We start from the raw sequence: 13791 nt of genomic DNA, 5'->3' as shown, positions 1-13791 counted from the left end.
AACCCTTCTAAGTGTAAAACTAAGGATGATGGAAGTCCATTATTTGGCTGTATAACTGGCCAATGTGTAGCAATGCCACAAGGTGTGAAAATTAAAGCAGAGCAAACCTGGCCAGATCAATTACTAGGAAACATGTTTTTTGTTTAGGGTTGCCTGGCTATTATATCAAATTAATTGCTAATTACTAATCTTTCTACCACTATATGCCCTCTAAATTACCTGATAAAGGGTATGGCTTCCTTGTAAGTGTACAATTCAAGCAGAATAAGCCTTTATGCAGCTAAAAGATAAGATACGTTCTGATCCAATACTAAGTGCACCAGACTTCTTCCAAGCATTTCCTAGGGCATACAGACTTCTCTTCATTAAGCATATGATCAGTTTTTCTTAGATTATCCAAAGGATTTGCTCCTGCTGCCTGGTAAACAGCTAATGTGACTCCCCTGCAAGATGGCAGCCCATCAACAGACCCAGATAATTATAACTCATCTGCTCACCATCATTTTATGCAAAGTCATGGAACCTATCATTTATGCAGACATGGGCAAATTAACTGATCTAGACTGCAAATATTGGATTTGCGAAGGGCAGATCTTATCTCTTTAACTCAATATACTTCTTTTAAAGGGTAAGAGATGCAATGGAGAGTGATCCCTCCATGAATGCTGTTTTTCTGCAATCATGCTGGTTCTTAACTGTTACTGTTTGGATTTACTAATGATACTTTTGTTTTATCTATTGTTAATGTAAGGTACAATCCAGGCCAAGCCTAAAACTGGTCAGTTGCTGATCAGTACCCTATCTTGGTAAAGAAATTAATAAAATAAAATATCTTTGCCTGGCAAAGCCTTTTGGCACTATGTCCCAAGCTGGTGTTACTGACAAATTAAATAGGCTCATAGGAACATAGGAGATTACTAGGCTATCTACCCAAAGGTCATTTAAAGCCTAACCATTTCATCCCAATATTATACCATAGAAATTCTAGTCAATAGCCAAGATTGTATTTAGTGATGACCGCCCATGTCAAGGAGGGTTGTGAGCTCTATTAATAGTAAGAATTTATGGTGCCCCATCCACTCGTCCGGGTTCTTCTTGAACAGTGTCATAGAGATGCTCTGTTTCACACGTATTGGTAGCCTGTTCCAAAGATGCGACAATTGCTAGGAGATAAATCTGTCCCTCAGCATGTCCTCTTTAAGTTGCAGACCATATTTAGGCCCTTGGAATGGGTAGCCCTAGTCACATTTGATTTACAGATATGTACAAGTTCATTAGGTTTGGGTCTTGGATTGCTCTGAGGCCAAGCATACGTGTCTCCTAAGAAGTCTATACAATATGGAGTATAGTGACAGAGATTTTAGTCATTTTGTGTAAGGCACATGCTGGAACCCCTTGATCTTCTTTGTTAGAAACCTCTGAGGTCTCTCTAATTGCTGCAGGTGTTTAGTATGGTACATGCCAAATGGGATGTTATACTGAATTATGGGCAGCATAAATGCAGAGTATAGGGGAGTTATAACTTATTTTGCTCTCAAGGTGATGCTTTTACTAATCAAGTGTGCTATGCAGAAAGCTTTCCTTACTACAGTAGACACATGGTGGTCAAAGTTAAGGTCATAGTCAACTTGTGATCACAGGTCCCTTACCACTTCATGGGTACTTTGGGTATGGTTGTTGATTTGATAGTGTGAGAGGACATTGTTTATACCAAAGGGAATAATGATGCATTTCTTTGCATTCAGGTTGAGACCATGACTAATACACCAGTCACTGGTCTGTGTGAGATACTCCTGGAGTATGCTGACATCATTTGGGGATTCAATGATTCCACCTAGTTTGCAGTCGTCGAAAACATGGTCAGCCACAACCCCTTAGTTTTGACATGAACTTCTGAGAAGTATATACCAAACAGTAGGGGGCTCAGAACTCACCCCTGTGGCACCCCACTGGTAACAGGTCTGTTGGTTGATGTGGAGTCACCCACTTTTTTAGTGTGTGCCCAGTATGTGAGCCAGTTGGCAACCAGTCTTACAAAAAAGGGGTTTACATTCAGTTTACTAAGTTTATCGATAATGCCTGAATGTGGGGTTGTGTTGAAAGCCTTTGCCAGGTCGAGGTATGCTGCGTATACAGATTTGCCCTTGTCAATGGCATTGGTCACAATTTCAAAAGAAATCCACCAGATATAACAGGCAGCATCTGTCCTTCGTGAAGCTGAATTAGACAGGATCCAGGGTTTGTTCGTCACCTATGTCTTTATTTATGAGGTACATAATGATACACAATTTAAACTCTGGCATTGACCACTTTGTTGCAAAACATTATCAATATAACAGATCTGAGGTTGTAAACGTTGTTGGTATCCTACTGAAGGTAAAATAGGAACTAGTGGACTGCCAAGAAGATAACTGCTGGGTCATCTTCTCTTTGGCATTTATTCTTCAGACATGGTTGACCAGGTTTTATGATATGTAGAAGATGGATACTGTTATCTGCTCATCCACTGACACTGAACAACTCCAGCATTGACTCAACTTGACTTAAACTAAATTACAAATACTTAAACTGATAGTCCCACATCACATGTTGTAAATGGTACTCTTCTTCAGACATATGCAATTATAAGAGATTTGGGTATTTCTGTGGACAACTCTTTCTTATTTGGTTACCATGTTTCCACTATATTAAGAAAATCCTTCTATCTGGCTCATTTGATTTGTATGGGAATATCTTCACCTTCTTAGGAAGCCATTGCACCACTCTATGCTTTCCTTATGGGGATATGAGCAAATTCAATCATATTACTCAACTGTAACGTCAAAAAAAAACTTCTGGCAAAGAAAATTAAAGAGCTTAATTCCTTTAAGTACCCTGAAAGATTTGTATCACTCTACCTGTACACAGCAGTGTAGCAACTGCTAGAAAGAGCAATACATCACACTTTTCGAGCCATGAAAGACCACTCCGATTTAATTTCCTATTCCATTGCAAACATAGTTTCTCTGCAAACACTCACACTAGTGACTTAAATCTACACCAACAAATAAATAAGACTCACTAGAGGAATACCTTTCAAACTAAAAATATTAGTAGCCTATAAATAAGTAACAAAAATGGTCAAACAAAATTTTTCCTTTGGTTAACATTAATGGTAATCTTAATGACTGGAAGGGTGTATACAAATTTATATGTTCATAGGTAGGTACTAGGCTATTGACACTAGGGCCTATATAAGCCTAGCCAAAAAGGTATCCTGGCTTTTGCCACACAAGAAAATTATTATCCTGTGCCCCTGTCGAGCAGAGCCACAGAGGTGATCCCAGGGTTGAATTTCCTATTTCCCATCCAATCATCAAGATTTTTCTTAAAGAGTGCTAATGAGGAGCTTTGTTTGATATAGATAGGTAGTTTGTTCCAGAGTATGTGAAGTCTCAGGGACAGGAATCTATCCCTCCAGCACGTTCTGTTTATTGTGGTGACAAGGTTTAGGTCCTTAGAGAGTGTAGCTTGGAGGGATTGGGATTTCTTTAAGTGGCGCATGTCCAACAGCTATGAGTTTGACATAGCTTTGTATGTTAGGCAGAGATCACCTCTGAGTAGGCGATATGCAATGGAGTAAAGCTGGAGTTTTGTGAGACGGTCTGCATAGGGCATCTGTTTGAGGCCGGTAATCCTCTTTATGAGGTATTTCTGTGGCCTTTCCAGTTGTTGTAGATGACTTGTGAGGTACATACCAAAAGGGGTGTTTTACTCTATAATGGGTCTAATGAGGGACGAGTAGAGGGGAACAATGACCTCTTTTTCTTGGATGAGAAACCTTTTGTGATGAGGTGTGCCACGTAGAAGTATTTCCTGACTACTGTGGCAAAGTGATTATCAAAGGAGAGATACTGTTCACCTGTGTCCCAAGGTCTCTTATCACACTTTTGGTGTTAAGTAGACTACCACCTATGTGATAGCTCATGGTTATAGAGTTTTTACCAAAGGGGATGACAATGCACTTTTTGACATTGAGCTTGAGGCCATGGCTTTAACACCAGGCATCTGTCACAGTGACACCCTTTTGTAGGATGTCCACATCGTTAGGAGTTTTGATTATGGCTCCTAGTTTGCAGTCATCTGTGAACTTCATTAGCCAAAGACTTTCTGTGTTAGCCTGTACTTCAGAAAAGTAGATATCAAACAGGAGAGGACCCAGGACTGAACCTTGTGATACTCCATTTGTCACTGGTCTGAAGTCGGATTTGGAGTCTACTATTTTCAGTGTGGGTTCTGTTAGTGAGCCAGTTGGCAACTCATCTTGTGACATAGGGATTGATACCTAGTTTAGTGAGTTTATCTATAATTCCAGAGTGGGGAATGGTGTCAAAAGCCTTGCCGAGATATAGATAGGCTGTGTGAACCACCTTACCCTTGTCTACGGCTTTGTTGACTGCTTCAGAGAAGTCTATCAGGTTTAGGAGACATGGTCTGCCTTTTACAAACCCAAACTGGGTGGGGTCCAGAGTTTGCAGATTACCAATGTCTTTGTTTATAAGTTCCATGATGATACTTTCCATGGCCTTGCAGATCAGGCTCGTTAGGCTAATGGAGCAGTAGTTCCAAGGGTCCGTGGTGGCTCTCCCTTTGTGGAGTAGGATAACGGTCGCTGTGTGCCATTCAGTGGGAACAAAGCCTGAAGTGAGGCTATGATTGAACATGGTGCTTAGCTGGGGTGCCAGTTCCTTCTGTAGTTCATGTAGAATGCAGCCTGGGATGTTGTCAAGTCCCATGGATGCTGTGTTCTTGGCTTTGGAATGTGTGGTTTTTACCTGTGCAGCTGTGATTACAGGAACTTTGCATTGTTCCGATATAGAGATGGGCCCTTTATGGGATGAGAGTGGGGTAAAGTTAGCACTGATCCTATATGCCAGGATGTTGGCAATATCAGTTGTTTCTGTATATTTAGCACCATTGTGCTGTAACTCAGAGCAGATCTGAGTGTTGCCATTGAGATTCTTGACATAGCTATAGAATGCTCTGTGGCTGTCTTTAAAATCAGTGGTGATTTTGTTTTCGTAGCTAGATTTGGAGGACTTTACGAGGGATCTCAGCTTCTTACTGAGGCTGACCAGGGAGCTCCTCCAATCATGGGATTTTACTCTTTTTTGCAACAGTTTCTTTCTTCTGTTGTAGAGTTTGTTTATGGCAGGGGACCACCAAATTGGCTTCCTTTTTTGGAGGATAGCAACTTGGTTCTGTTAGGGATAGCATGATCCATGCACTTGTGTAAATGCTTATAAAGTACATTTGTGTAGGATTCAGCAGTTGTACCTCTATTGTCCATCTGGATGGGTGTCATGAAGTTGCCACTTTTGTCTTAAGAAGCATCAAGTTGGCTTTAGAGAATTTTTTTACAGTGGTTTCTCAAATGGGGGGTGGAGGTGGGATGTGGATGTCTAGGGTGATTAGCTTGTGGTTGGATCTGACCAATGAGGAATTGACCTCTGGTGTGGAACACCAGTCACCCATTTTGATAATGACCAGGTCTACGATATTGCTGCCCCTGGTGGGGGTGTGAATAAGTTGATCCAAGGTGTTGGAATTTATGAATTCCAGAAAACTTTGAGCAAAATAGTTGGTACATGAGTAGTTTTCCCAGTTAGTGGTAGGGTAGTTGAAATCACCTATTATTAGGGTGTTGGGTTGTACCCTAATATTTTTCAGTGTATCAAGAAATGAGGAGTGGGAATTCTGGGGCATGGTTGGGGATCTGTAGCAAGTTACAGTTTGGATTGCGGTCTTACCAAGAGTTAGTTGCACTTGGATAATCTCGGATGCATTATGCTGAGCAACTAGCCTGAAGGTGTGGATATCCTTAATGAATATGGACATGCCTCTGCCTTTTGTGTTTTGGTCCAGGTCAGGTGGTGAAAAGATGTGGTATGAATTATAGCCTGGTAATGCAGGGGTGCTATCTGGAGCCTTGAACCAGGTCTTTGTCATTGCACAGATGTTGATGTTCTCCATTTTAAGGAGTGCCTCGAGTGAATGCATTTTGAGGTTTAGACCTCTAGCATTGAGTAGCATTGCCCTCAGATTTTGTTTGATTGTACCTGTTACAGTGGCGAATTTGTCATGTGAACCTTGCCTAAAATAGGCATTACAGGGGTGGCAAGAGCCTTAGCCAGTATCTGGAATCCCAAGGGCGACAGGTGCAGGCCATCTCTGGCAAAGCATCGTGGTCTGCCGATCATGTCATCCCAGGCAGACAGACACTGGATCCCCTTAGAATGACACCAGAAGCTTAGCCAATTGTTGAAGTCAATCATTTTGTCCTTGTACTGTGGTATCATTCTGGATGATGGCAGGATGCTACTCAGTGCTAGAATCATACCTGCCTTGGCTACACGATTGGAGAGCTACTCCATGTCTCTTTTCATGTAGTCCAGGGAGGTACATTTCAGGTCATTCACACCAACATGGACAATGACAGAGTCATGTTTGTACTTGTTGTGGAGTGATCTGAGTGCATGCATTATTTGGCGCATCCTGACACCTGACAGGCAGCTGATAGTAACTTTCTCCTTGTTTAGCCTGGTGACTGGAACATCAGTGTGCCTGACTATAGAGTCACCTATGACTAGAGTGTTGGGTACATTGTTATGCCTTATGGGCTGTGGTTGAGTGGCACACTGAGTTTGTGGGCTATGTGTCATTTGGGTTGTGTTGGGGGTGGCGGTTGCTTGCGTTTCTGCTTTGGATGTCTCTGTTGCTTGAGCAGATTTTTATAGAGAGCCTCCGTGAATGTAGGTGTGTGCTTTGTGTTTCTATGTGTGTCTTTTGATGGCGTAGGTTTTGAGGGACTATGTGATGAGTGTGGTGTGGTGCAAGTGTTTACCTTCTCCTCTTGACTGCCTAGTCCAATCTTGGGTGAAGAGAGCTTTGCTTCCAGTTTGGCTATATAATTGCATCTCTCAAAGGTTGTAGTGCTGGGTGGTAGGAGGAGGAGAGGGTTGTCTGTGTACATGAGGCAATTGCTGCATTGCCCCAAGATGCTCAGATTCATCAGGTAGACTCAGGTAGAGAAAACACCGGGAGCTGACCCTTAGACATGACTGGATAGGTTCTTATTTATTAAGTGCATTCATTATTGAATCCCCAAATGATGTGGATACTCTACAAAAGGGCCTTACAGAAACAGATGCTTGGGGCCAGAGTCATGGGCTCAAGTTGAATGCCAATAAATGTATAGTTATCCCCTTTGGGAAAAAAACATGTATCTGTGAATTACCATATAGGTGGCAGTACACTAAACACCAAAAGTGTGATAAGAGACTTAGGGACACAGGTGGACAGTGGTCTCACCTTCAATAACCACATCGCCACCACAGTCAGGAAATCCTTCTTTGTGGCACACCTCATCACTAAGGGATTTTCATCCAGAAAAAAGGAGGTCATTGTCCCACTGTACTCATCCCTCATTAGACCCATTATAGAATGCAAAGCCCAATTTGGTATGTACCTCTCAAGACATCTGCAACAACTGGAAAGGCTGCAGAAATATTTCTCTAAAAGAATCACAGGCCTAAAGCAGATGCCCTATGCTGACCACCTCAAAAAACTCCAGCTATACTCTGTCGCATATCGTCTACTCAGAGGCGATCTCTGCTTAACATACAAGGCCATGTCAAACCCAGAGCTGTTGGACATGCTACACTTAAAGAAATCCCAATCACTCAGAGCCACACGCTCCAGGGATCTAAACCTTGTCATCCCAATAAACAAAACATGCTGGAGGGATAGGTTCCTGACTCAGAGACTCCCCAGACTCTGGAATAGACTGCCCATATATGTCAAGCAGAGCGCCTCTTTGGCCCTCTTCATAAAGAACCTTGACGATTGGATGGGAGAAAGGAAATTCACCCTGGGGATCATGTCAGTCACCCTGTTAGACAAGGGTCCAGGGAATTAAATAGTGTGGAAAGAAATAGCCAGGGAATTGTTATGGCTAGGCTTGTATAGGCCCTAGGGCCGATAGCCTTGTACCAACGTATGAACTTATGAACCTATGAAAACTGTTTTCCTCTAGAAAAGTGAGGAAAGGTGAGTGCTGTAGTAATTTGTATCTTATTTAGTGTTTATAACGAGTTCTGAACAAATGCTGAGCTCGAAGAAACAGGTTTGAGTGCTAAAACTAAAACAAATAGCTAGTTCTAAGGGAAAATTTGAAGAGCAGACTTTATGGTGCCGGGAATAGTTCAACCCTAGCTAAGCAGCGATGCATAAAGGGTATTTTTTTTTTTTTTCTTTTTTTAATATAACAGTAGCAAATGAGCAAACTGGTTCAAACAAATTAACCAATTACCCAATAAAAAACTAAAAACTGAGCCCCGTTCCAGCAGTCATCGATCAGGCAAGTTTTAACTGCACACTCCTGCCACTGGGGTACAGGGGGACCTTCTCCAAAATAAGATGGTCTGGATTAGTGCTCTAGTTATACAAACAAAGGTAGATTCAGCAGGTCTGAATTTAGTCTATGCTACAGCAAACAAGGCATACCAATTTCAGAAATAAACAGTTCAACTAAGCAGGCACAAAAATTCTTTAACCAAATACTTCCAGCTCAGAAGGGCAGAATCTACCCTCTCAACCCACAAGAGTGCATACCACACCTTACTAATGTAAAATAACTGTCCCGAAGCCCAAGTGCTTATACCAGACCTAATACACTTTTAGAATAACAGACACTAAACCTTCAATCAGCAGCTCCCAACTTAGATGGATGTAAGCTACCTGTCCTGCAACAACAACCACAAACCCTCTTAATGTAAAACAACTGGTGTGAAGCCCAAGTGCTTCAACCAAAAGCTTAGAATAACAGTTACAATTTAATCAGGCTACTGACAAGCAATAATAAATGCAGTAGAATAAATGCAATTAAGTACTTTTAAGAACAAGCAGCAAATGCAACATAAAGTAATAAAGTAGGAAGAAACACAAATAAAGTAAAAGCAGATAAATAAAGTGCAATTATTTTTTTATATAACAATAGAAAATGAGCAAACTGATTTAAACAAATTACCCAATTAACCAGTAAAAAGCTTAAACCTGAGCCCTGTTCTAGCAGTCTTCAATCAGTCAAGTTCTAACTGCACACTCCTGCCACTAAGGTGCAGGGGAACCTTCTCCAAAAAACAGATGACCTGGATTAGTGCTCAAGTTATACAAACAAAGCTAGATTCAGCATGCCTGAATCTAGTCTATGCTACAGCAAACAAGGCACACCAATGTCAGAAATAAACAGTTCAAATAAGCAGGCACAATAAGCCTTTAACCAGAAATTCCCAGCTCAGAAGGGCAGAATATAGCCTCTCCTCCCACAAGAGTGCAGACCACAAACCTTTTTAATGAAAAATAACTGGCTTAATGCCCAAGTGCTTAAACCAGAACTAATACACTTTTAGAATAACAGACACTGAGCCTTCAATCAGCAATTTCCAGCTTAGAAGGATGTAAGCTACGTGTCCTGCAAAAACAGTGCAGACCACAAACCTTATTAATGTAAAACAGCTGGTCTGAAGCCCAAGTGCTTAAACCAAAAGGCTTAGAATAACAGTTACAATTTAATCAGGCTGCTACCAAGTAGTAATAAATGCAGCAGAATAAATACAATTGAGTACTTTTAAGAAGAAGCAAAAGCAAAATAAAGTGCAATTTTTTTTATCCCAGGGTTATTATGCATACCTCTTCACATTATCAGAGGAGATCACAATTAAATGTTTAAACTTTGTTGCAAGAACTTTTAAGTCTGTCTGTTTAAAGGTTTATATGGGTAGAGACTGCATGGTCCTTGTGAGCCTACTAACATTCCTATGTTTCAATAATGGAATAATGGAAAAGTCTTATCCAGCTTTTTGGAGTGTATAAAATCCACTCTGATGAACAAAGAATTTACAAATCAATTCTAACTGAAATTATATACAATTGTGGCATCATGTAAATTAGTTATGACAAATGCTTTTTGAAATAATTTGCACAAAACTAATTATTCAACACTTTCTGAAATAGTCAAGACCACAGTTTAAGACTTACCTAACAAAGATTGCATAATTTTTATTTTTGAAAGCATTCTTGGAAGTTTACACACATATTATTTATTATTCTTTCCCATCTCAAGAAAATATGCAATAAAGACAATCCCTGGGATTCATTAACAATTGTGTAGGCTTCACGGGAAGCCTATCCAATCATAGCATGTTTGTGCAGTGATCAGCAACGCTCATTAAATACGTGTGCTGCTCATTGCGCATGCAAACTTCCAAGCACCCTTTAATGGCCAGAAACAGTGTTGGTGGCCATGAAACAATGTTGGGAAACAACAGCAAACAATGTAAATAAAGCTGTTCGCATCTAGGCAAACCTATTATGCACTTATGAGTGGACATCTTATATGAGTTAAGGGCTGGTTTAGCACAAGACTCAAGATGCAGGGGACTTTAAATAGGGAAAATTTATATAGAATACAATGTTAATGCTGCGGGCATAAGTATAAGGGGAGGGTAATCAGAGAAAATATACTCAGTTAATGCAGTCATTTGTGATTATGTCACAAGGAAACATTTTGAACAGAAAGACATCCATGTAATAATAATTAATCCTGTTCTGAGTTCTTTACCCATGTACACTCATTTGCTCAATGTTTTCTGGAATTCATAAATTCCAACGCCTTGGATAAACTTATCCACACCCCCACCAGGGGCAGCAATATCCCAGACCTGGTCATTACCAACATGGGCAACTGGTGTTCCACACCAGAGGTCAATTCCTCATTGGTCAGATCTGACCACAAGCTAATCAACTTAGACTTCCACATCCTACCCCCACCCCCATTATGGAAACCACCATAAAAAATTTCTCCAAAGCCAACTTCACGCTTCTTAAGACAGAAGTGGCAAACTTCACGACACCCATGCAGACGGACAATAGAGGTACAACTGCTGAATCCTACACAAATGCACTTTATAAGCACTTACACAAGTGCATGGATCGTGCAATCCCTAACAGAACCAAGATGATATCCTCCAAAAAATGGAAGCCAATCTGGTGCCTCCCTGACATAAACAAACTCTCTAACAGAAGAAAGAAACTGTTGCAAAAAAAAGTAGAATCCCATGATTGGAGGAACTCCTTGGTCAGCCTCAGTAAGAAGCTGAGATCCCTCATAAAATCCTCCAAAGCTAGTTATGAAAACAAAATCACCACTGGTTCTAAAGACAACCACAAAGCATTCTATAACTATTTCAAGAATCTCAATGGCAACACTCAGATCTGCTCTGAGTTATAGCATAATGGCACTAAATATACAGAACCAACTGATATTGCCAATATCCTGGCAGATAGGTTCAGTGCTAACTTTACCCCCCTAAAGGGTCCATCTCTATACCAGAAGAATGCAAAGTTTCTGTAATCATAGCTGCACAGGTAAAAAAACAAACTCTCCAAAGCCAAGAACACAGCATCCATGGGACCTGACAACATACCAGGCTGCATTCTACATGAACAACAAAATGAACTGGCACCCCACTTAAGTACCATATTCAATCATAGCCTCACCTCAGGCTTTGTGCCCTCTGAATGGTGCACAGTGATGGTTATCCCTCTCCACAAAGGGAGAGCCACCATGGATTCTGGGAACTACCGCCCCATCAGCCTGATGAGCCCGGTCTGCAAGGCTATGGAACGTATTATCATGGAATTTATACAGAATGACATTGGTAATCTCCAAACTCTGGACCACACCCAGTTCGGGTTTGTAAAAAGCAGATCATGTCTCCTAAACCTGACAGACTTCTTTGAAGTGGTCACCAAAGCCATAGATGAGGGTAAGGTGGTACACACTGCCTATCTAGAGCTCACCAAGGCTTTTGACACCATCCCCCACTCTGGAATTATTGATAAAATCACTAAACTAAGTATAAATCCCTATGTCACAGATGGGTTGCCAACTGGCTCACTGACAGAACCTACATTGTTAAAGTAGCAAACTCCGAAACCGACTTTAGACCAGTGAGACATGGAGTACCACAGGGTTCAGTCCTGGGTCCTCTCTTGTTTGGTATCTACTTTTCTGAAGTACAGGCTAACTCAGAAGGTCTTTGGCTAATGAAGTTCACAGATGACTGCAAACTAGGAGCCATAATCGAAACTCTTAACGATGTGGACATCCTACAAAAGGGCCTCACTGAGACAGATGCCTGGTGTTAAAGCCATGGCCTCAAGCTCAGTGCCAAAAAGTGCATTGTCATCCCTTTTGGTAAAAACTCTGTACCTATGAACTACCACATAGGTTTTAGTCTACTTAACACCAAAAGTGTTATAAGAGACCTTGGGACACAGGTGGACAGTAGTCTCTCCTTTGATAATCACATCACCACAGTCGTCAGGAAATTCTTCTATGTGGCACACCTCATCACAAAAGGTTTCTCATCTAGGAAAAAGCGGTCATTGTTCCCCTCTACTCATCACTCATTAGACCCATTATAGAATACAGCACCCTTTTTGGTATGTACCTCACAAGACATCTACAACAACTGGAAAGGCCACAGAAATACCTCACAAAGAGGATTACCAGCCTCAAACAGATGCCCTGTGCAGACCGTCTCAAAAACCTCCAGCTTTACTCCATCGCATATCACCTACTCAGAGGTGATCTCTGCCTAAAATACAAAGCTATGTCAAAGCCAGAGCTGTTGGACATGCTCCACGTAAAAAAAAAATCCCAATCCCTCTGAGCTACATGCTCTAGGGACCTAAACCTTTTCAACACAATAAACAGAACATGCTGGAGGGATAGATTCCTGTCCCAGAGTCTTCCCATACTCTGGAACAAACTACCTATCTATATCAAACAAAGCTCCTCATTAGCACTCTTCAAGAAAAATCTTGATGATTTAATGGGAGATAGGAAATTCACTCCTGGGATCACTTCTGTGGCTCTGCTCAACAGGGGCACAGGAAAATAATTTTCTTGGGTGGCGAAAGCTAGGGTGCCTTTTTGGCTAGGCTTATATGGGCCCTAGGGCCAATAGCCTAGTACCTACCTATGAACATAAGTAAAAAGAGACAGGATAACAATGGATGTGAGAGGGACACAATGTAACATTGTATGAAAAGGAAGTAAATGTGATATTAATATTGATAACATGCAAAGCTATGATAACAGTTAACAAAGACAGTGGATACATAAGGGGCTGTTCAAACAGACTGCAGTTATTGAATGCGACGTATATACAGGGAACGTATATGTGTGTGATAATTGACAGTAGTTCTATATTCTCCAGTTCATCATATATAAACAAGAAGAAATGAGCTATACAGCTGTTATGTCATGCACATCACAAAGGGGCATATTTTACCATCCGTTGTCATTTGACTACCATAGACAAGGGTTATATTATCTCAACACATGTATTAGAAGATCAATTGTTGTGTATTTATGTACATCCTAAACAGCAATGTAATAACACTTAAAAGACACAAGTGACAAATGACAGGATAGATATGATGACAATGTAGTAGTTCAAATTCTCCATTTATGAATGTAGTGCATTTACTACGTGAGGCATATTCACAAGCAATTACAGAGAACTCTTACATAACAGCATGTAAACAACAGATACGCACAAGAAAGTGTCCTAACTCAGGCTCAGCCACACTTTATATGATCTAGCATAACCATACAGTAAGAAATGTTATGAAAACCATCATTTCTTATAGAGCTGAACAGTATGAAGAAAGTAATTACAG

The sequence above is a fragment of the Protopterus annectens genome, chromosome 1.part1 (assembly GCF_019279795.1).
Source record: "Protopterus annectens isolate FY-2018-M chromosome 1.part1, PAN1.0, whole genome shotgun sequence".
NCBI lineage: Eukaryota > Metazoa > Chordata > Ceratodontiformes > Protopteridae > Protopterus > Protopterus annectens.
The sequence above is the reverse complement of the archived record's forward strand: the minus strand, read 5'-3'. Positions refer to the sequence as shown.